Source organism: Podarcis bocagei (assembly GCF_964188305.1).
Source record: "Podarcis bocagei genome assembly, chromosome: 4".
In the NCBI taxonomy this organism is placed as follows: Eukaryota; Metazoa; Chordata; class Lepidosauria; order Squamata; family Lacertidae; genus Podarcis; species Podarcis bocagei.
In genome coordinates, this window is record NC_138128.1 from 65939229 (window position 1) to 65947172 (window position 7944).

A 7944-nucleotide genomic window follows, 5' to 3' on the forward strand; every position below is an offset into this window, starting at 1 on the left:
AAAGACAAAAATGAACGAATTCCTATGCCCCACAAATAACCCAGAGATGCATTTTAAATAAAAGCACACATTCTACTCATGTAAAAATACGCTGATTGCCAGACCGTCTACGAGCCAGATTGAGAAGGCGATTGGGTCAGATCCGGCCCCCAGGCCTTCGTCTTCCTACCCATGCCTAAGATGCACTTGGCCACAGGCAGCAGGGAACCATTTCTGCTGAGGTTGTGCTAAGTGGCACAAAGTCACAGGGTGGAAAAAATCAGCCCCCAAAGTTCAGAAGTCAGATGTTGATTCAAAATGCTCTAGCTAGCCAAACAAGCCCTGCAGCACCTGTCAAAACCTTTCCCTACGAGCTCATAATTTAATGCCAGCTATTTGGCCAGCTAAGCCGCAGAAAAAGCAACGCCGAGGCTACAGCTCTGGCTCCCTTGCGCACAAAATACAGAGAGCTGCTTTTGAAGGAAACCGAAACTCCTGATGGGTACACTGATTTCTCACTACAACCATACTGGACCTTTCCCTGGCATGAAAATAAAGAATAAGAATAAAGTTGTTATTTATATCCCGTCCATCTGACTAGGTTTCCCCAGACAATCTGGGCGGCTTCCAGCACATATAAAAACATAATAAAAGGTCAAACACTAAAAACAGGGCTGCCTTCAGATGTCTTCTAAAAGTCAGGTAGTTGTTCATTTCCTTGACATCTGATGGGAGGGCATTCCACAGGGCAGGTGCCACTACCGAGAAGGCCCTCTGCCTGGTTCCCTGTAACCTCACTTCTCGAAGGGAGGGAACTGCCAAAAGGCCCTTGGAGCTGGACCTCAGTGTCCGGGCTGGGTGATGGGGGTGGAGATGCACCATCCCCACCCCACCCCAATAAAAAGTGCCTGTTTTTCTCTTTCAGGTATCACTTGCGCTCCTCCGAGGAAAGGTGGGATGTAAATGAAATACATCATACATACAAGGGAACAGCTGCGAAGGACTTAGGAAGGCTCTGGTTAGTGGTATCACCTTTTTATACCTTTTTTTTAAAGGAAGCTGGCGTCCCACTTTATGACAAGACCTTGGAAAGGAAGAAATAAAATATCAGTGAAATAAATTCTCTCTTTCTGTGGTTTGTATTTGGATGTGAGAGATATCACAGTAATCTATCCTTGAGGACTTACTGTATACATGGACTTGCCCTTTTGCAAACCAAAGCAGGCACAACTCAGGCCTCTATTCTCGGCAATGTAAGGATTTTATATATATATATATATATAGAGAGAGAGAGAGAGAGAGAGAGAGAGAGAGAGAGAGAGGGAGAATACATGCAAAACAATGATCTCTCAGACAGCTGTATCTATCTAAATAAGAGAAACAGGCCACACTGTCCTGGAGGGCTCAGAGCAATGTAATATATCCCCAATTTTTTCATTGAGCTAAGCAGAGAAAGAAAATGTACAGCATACCTGGCATACACAGCAGAAAAAGGGGGTGGAAAAGACACCGCCTCTCCTACCCTTTGATCTGTGTGCCTCACAGTTTCTGCACACAAATTTTGCCTTGTAAGCATATCTGGATTTCTACATGGATCGGCTTAAGCTGTAGCAGGGAAAAGAGGGGAGGGATCAAAGCTGGGAACAAATGCAAACGAGAAAAGTAAAAGAAAAGAGCAGAGGAAACCTTGTGCAAAGCAAGGCTGCTTTCTACCAGTATTTGCAAGAATCTCTCTCTCTTTCCTCCCACATGCAGAACAAACAGCAGCCATGTGAATAATAAAAATGGTGTTGAGGAGGGCTTTAAAATATATGTATAGAATCATAGGATTCCCAAGGGTCATCTAGTCCAACCCACTGCAATGCATGAATCACAGCTAAATAATCCCTGAAAGATGGCCAGCCCTACCTGTATTTAAAAATCTCCAATGAAGGAGAGTCCGCCTTGCAAGGGAGCCCATTTCACTGTCAAATAGCTCTTCCTCAGCCCTGTGGCTCCAGTTTGAATCTACAGAGACACACAAACATATATACCTTTGCTTTAAAATAAAAAATATAAATATTAAAATAAAGACATTATGTAAACAACATCAAACATACTGATAAAAAAGGTGGGGAGGAAAATTAGAATGGATAAGAAGGAGGGGAAGAAAAGGGAAGGCCATACCCTACATTAAATTAGGTGGTGCATATTTTATCATCACAATCCAAGACACTGATAGATCACTTTATATCCTAATGTTCTGAAACATATCCTCTCCACAAACTTAATTGGACCATGTTCTGTCTCTTTTGTATTGACATAAATGAAAAATTTAGACCAAGTAGTATAAAAGTGATCTGATTTAGATTCCCCTGTAGTTAGTTTTCTTTGATATGTGAGTTGCTCAGAGATACCTAAATCCCAGGCTCTACCAACCCAGTAATCAACTGAGGAAGGTGAGCAAGATTTCCAGTGATTAGCTATTGACATTCTTGCCCACCATATTCCCAATCTGGGATTTGTATTGCTTTCTATCAAAAGCAAGGCCAAGACTGGATTTGGTGTTAAGTGACTGAGCTACAATTTGAGAGGTAAAATCCAATGACAGAATACACAGGACCATAGGTTATAGAACCGACATCACATATTAGTTTCCACTTTAGTATAAAAACACTCATTACCTATGATAGGGGTTGCCAACTTTTTTGGAGTACTGGGCGCAATTGATTTTGAAAGTGCTGTCAGCACCAGTCACAATTCGCAATAAAATGATTTTGCTATCAAGGAACCCATGTGGAAGAAACTGTTAGTCATGCTGACTATACTGCAAGATCAATCCTAGCATGGGACAGAGTGAAGTGTGACCATCACAGGCAGCATATATATGGGTGACATAAAAGCTTGGCAAAACATCAGTGATTTCAATTTCTTACATTTTGGTGACCCCAAGTGGGAGGGAAGCTGCTAAAATATTTCACATTCATCCTTTTAGACCAATTTATTTGCTGACATAGCTGTATGAAAACATGTGGAAAATAAAAAAAATATCTACAATTACGTAATCTGTTATGGAGCCTTAAAATTTATGTGCCTTCTGCATTGTCTCAGAATCTGTAGTATTCCTATGCATTTTTAGGATGTGAAATCCACTGCGGTCAGGGTTTTGATTTTCTACGATCAGTTTTTTTTCCATTCTTGTATCATAGATTCTTGGGAAATTATTTAAGGCACATCCTCATGACACTTAATCAGCAGATGAGATGTGATTATTCATGTGGGTGAGTGGCACTAGCAAATGGGCAGCATTTGCGAAATCCACCATCACTGTGTGGCAGGGCCAAAACAATCCATTTTAGGGTGTTTCAGGACATACAGACATTTTGGGGGGAATAACAACAAAGATTGACTGAACTAGAAATTCAGAGGTCAAATCACAATGAAATATCACAATCCTGTAAAATGTATTGTGATTGTAACAAGCATGTTAAATGTATTCATTTATTTTTGTCTCTAAGTGGCTGATCTATACACATACACCATGGAGCTCAGTCACTTTCCATATCAAAGTAGCATCTTGCTGGTGACCTCTTTCCTGGAATCTGGACAAAGCTTGACACCCTTTTCAAACAGATGCTATTTCCATTCATCTGAGGTGACACCATAGGTCAGAGTCATGGTGGACCTGTGCATTATTAGGTTTGTTTATTTAGATCACATAGGAGTCATGGGAGAGCAAGACAGCTTGTATGGCATCATATATATATATAAAACATAAAAGTAAAGGACCCCTGGATGGTTGAGTCCAGTCAAAGGTTGTGGCACTCATTTCGCTTTCAGGCCGAGGGAGCCAGCGTTTGTCCACAGACAGCTTTCCGGGTCATGTGGCCAGCATGAATAAACTGTTTCTGGCGCAATGGAACGTGACAGAAACCAGAATGCACGGAAACACTGTTTACCTTCCTGCTGCTGTGGTACTTATTTATCTACTTGCACTTGTATGCTTTCGAACTGCTAGGTTGGCAGGAGCTGGGACAGGGCAACGGGAGCTCACTTCGTCGTGAGGTTTTGAACCGCTGACCTTCCGATCGGCAAGCCCAAGAGGCTCAATGGTTTAGACCACTGCACCACCCTGTTTTAAAACAGCTGCACTGGTTATCAGCTTGTTTCCAGGCCCAATTCAAGGCACATGTTGGTATTTAAAGCCCTAAATGACCCAGGCCCCAAATATTTGAAAGACCGCCTCCTTCCTTACAGACCTTCTTGGATGTTGAGATTGGAAGAGGGGCCTCTCTTGGTAGTTCCTCTGTCCCCAAAGGTTCGGGACAAGGGCAGTCTGGGAGAGGGCTTTACTGTGGTGGCCCCCTAGGTTGTGGAACTCCCTTCCCACATGTCTGGCACCTACCTTATGCAGCTAGTGCTAAAGCAGCTTCTGATGTGTAATGAGTATGTTTTTAGGACCCAGCTTATCCTTAGGGCTGTTAAGTTGTTTAAAATGACTTTTAATATTGTATTTTAATGCTGTAACCTGCCCTGGGCACTTAGGGTGAAGGGCAGGTAATTAATAAACAAACCATTGCTCAAGCACCACAAGAACAAAATCAGCCCTAAGCAAGACTGTTGGAAGGCAGCCAAGTAGACAACATCTGCTTCCAGGTGAGTGCAGGGTGGCAAATCTACAACTGACAATAATTTTACTAAGCAAACTCTCCAGCTTGGCTTGAGCTCATGCCACGTAGCTTGTCCCTGATCCTTCAGAGTGCCTTTTATGTACATAATGTATTGCTGACAGCATCTCCCTCCAGGGCAGTACACAACATACCAACCCTCTTCTGGGTGACTAGTAATTCTCCCTGCTCTGCAGCAGCCTGAAAAGACACAAAATGTGGGGATGGGATACCAAAAAATTGACAGGGTGGTGGCGGAGAAGAGAAGGTGTTTCAAAGGCCTATCCTGACACACGCAGAGCCTCTTGGAGCTCAAGAAGAGTCGTGTGGGGAAAACTTGGCTCAAATGTGCATCTTCTATAAATGTCAACATTATTTTTAGCGTTGGCAGCGCACATGACAAACGAGTGTGTCATGTCATTCTTCAACCTTTTTGCTTTAAAAGACAACAGAAAGCTTTAAAAGAAAAAGAGGGGGTTGCTACTTAATGCTCCTAGAAATTGTTCAGTAACACAGCATAAGCAGTACAGTGGTACCTCAGGTTACAGATGCTTCAGGTTACAGATGCTTCAGGTTACAGACTCCGCTAACCCAGAAATATTACCTCAGGTTAAGAACTTTGCTTCAGGATGAGAACAGAAATCGTGCTCTGGTGGTGCAGCAGCAGCAGGAGGCCCCATTAGTTAAAGTGGTGCTTCAGGTTAAGAACAGTTTCAGGTTAAGAACAGACCTTCAGAACGAATTAAGTACTTAACCCGAGGTACCACTGTAATACAAAATAGGCTGCCATACTAGCAACACTTTATTATTTTGATTTTTGTATTCCTCACTCAATGCAAACACAGGGTGAAGTCCAAAACAGTAGTTCTGTTAGCGCAGCAGAACTTCCCTTGCCCTCTGTCCCAGAAATCTCCCCAAATCTGTTCAGATTTATGGAGTGAGCAGGGATTGGTGAGGGAGGGAAGGTTCAGTAGTACAGCAAAAGCTCATTGCCTTAGCTGAACTGCTCCATTGTACAATGGTACCTTGGGTTAAGAACTTAATTCATTCTGGAGGTCCGTTCTTAACCTGAAACTGTTCTTAACCTGAGGTACCACTTTACCTAATGGAACCTCCTGCTGCCCCCGCGTAATTTCTGTTCTCATTCTGAAGCAAAGTTCTTAACCCAAGGTACTATTTCTGGGTTAGTGGAGTCTGTAACCTGAAGTGTATGTAACCCGAGGTACCACTGTATACTGTTCATAGTTTCTAGATACAAACAAAATAGAAATACGGGGGTTTGGGGTTGGAGAACCTCCTTCACCACCTCTCCAAGAAAGGTCAAAACTTCCCCCGGGTATAAAAGGGAAAGGTAAAACACTGAGGAATCCAATCACAGAATTGACATGTCAGGTCAGTTGGGTCTGTTGGGTTTGACTAGATGACCCTTGGGGTCCCTTTCCAACTCTACAATTTTATGACTGCTAGTCTTTGCCCTGGGAACTGTAGTTCACCCCTCACAGAGCAACAATTCTCAGCATCTTCAAACTAGTTTCAATAAATAATAATAATACTAATAATAATTTTATTATTTATACCCTGCCCATCTGGCTGGGTTTCCCCAGCCACTCTGGGCAGGTTCCAACAAAATATTAAAAAATACATTAAAATTTCAAGTGTTAGTCGAAGGGAATCAGGTGTTTCAGACCTATGGCATGTATAACGCCTAAACATAACTGCATCATGACCTGCACTTTTTCTCTCTGCTAAGTACATCTGAATACAAGCCCTTCTCAAGACTGTAGTCGTAACTTGAATTTTGACATACTGACCCAGAACAAAGTCCTGGGAAAAGTTAGGTTAACATTTCGGGGCGTATCCCAGCAGGATTATTTTCTGGCCCAATTCTCTTTCAGCAAAGGACAATTGAGAAAATTCAAGTTGTGTTGCACTTGTTATCATTCCTTTGGCGACCAGGGGTTAATTGTGAAGGGTTATCTCGACAACCTACTCGGCTAGAGAACAGCATGGCCTGGAACTCCAGTGCAATTGTTTCTTGCTTAAGTGCCTCTCTTGTTAGAGCCTTGCAAGCTGATTTGCTAGAATCTGTGTAAATAAAAGCAGAGCTTTATCCTTACATGTGCAGCAAGCATTTTCCATTTCTAAATATTCTCCAGGTTTGGGAATGGTCCACCTTTGATAGGAAACAACTATGTACAACACAATCTGAGGTTCTGATTTCAGAGAAACATATTTCTAAGGAGGTATGGTTAGGATTGTAGTCCAATCCCTCAGTAAGGTAAAGGGACCCCTGACCATTAGGTCCAGTTGTGGCCGACTCTGGGGTTGCGGTGCTCATCTCGCTTTACTGGCTGAGGGAGCCGGCATACAGCTTCCGGGTCATGTGGCCAGCATGACTAAGCCGCTTCTGGCAAACCAGAGCTGTGCACGGAAACACCATTTACCTTCCCGCTGGAGCGGTAACTATTTATCTACTTGCACTTTGATGTGCTTTCGAACTGCTAGGTTGGCAGAAGCAGTACCTATTTATTTATTTAGCTCACAGACTGACTGTTTATCTGTTCTATGATCATTTCTGGTATCAATATCAAGTTCACCAGTCACTAGTTACCCGAGTCTTCCTTTTCCCCCTAGCTCCAAGTCTGCAGGGACCTTGCCTGTTCTCCAAGAAATCTCCAAGATTATAGACGGAGGCTCTGGGATTTAGAGAAAGTAGGCTGGAATTAAAGGAAACAGAAATCTTCTTGGTGCAAATTAAGACTGGAGCAGCAAATCCCTTTCTAGTAAAGCAAAAGCACTGTACTTCAAACCACGTTTCGGAGACAAATACTTCGGAAAGCTTAAAACAAAATTGATTAGTGCAGCTGTTATCTCATTCCTAATGTTTCTGCCATCCTCTGGGTGTTTCAAAAAAGCAGGGTGGACCCTAAAAGGTAAAAGTGAAATGCGTTAGGAGACTTCGCTGAAAGCTGTAATCTAGATTCCTAAAATGACGTCTTGTGCCCAGCAAAGTCAGCTGCTGACAAATGCATTGCTACCAGAATGTGACAAGTTAAAAATAAAACCATTTCAGGACTCGAGGTTATATTCAGATTGTTTATTGTCAAGAGTATGACAAGCACTCTGTCATATTGTGTTCAACATGCACCCAATTCCACATTAACTGCTCAAAATAGCACTTGCAAAAATTACAGTAGTCTAGTCATAATTTATGATTTGTTACATAAATTTTGTTAACGAGCACTAAAACTGAATTACAGTGTAGTCTAGGTAGTTTGTTATTGCTTGTTGACACTGCAGCTTTGGATCTACTGGAGAG

General features: G+C 42.5%; 1 long non-coding RNA gene across 1 annotated transcript; it reads left to right on the plus strand.

Annotated features, from left to right (window-relative positions):
- The first annotated feature begins 1309 nt into the window (after positions 1 to 1309).
- LOC308586000 lies at positions 1310 to 7703 on the plus strand. The gene is made up of 2 exons (XR_014007708.1): positions 1310 to 4614; positions 7260 to 7703. It is a non-coding gene; the product is annotated as an uncharacterized lncRNA (long non-coding RNA).
- Positions 7704 to 7944: the final 241 nt, after the last annotated feature.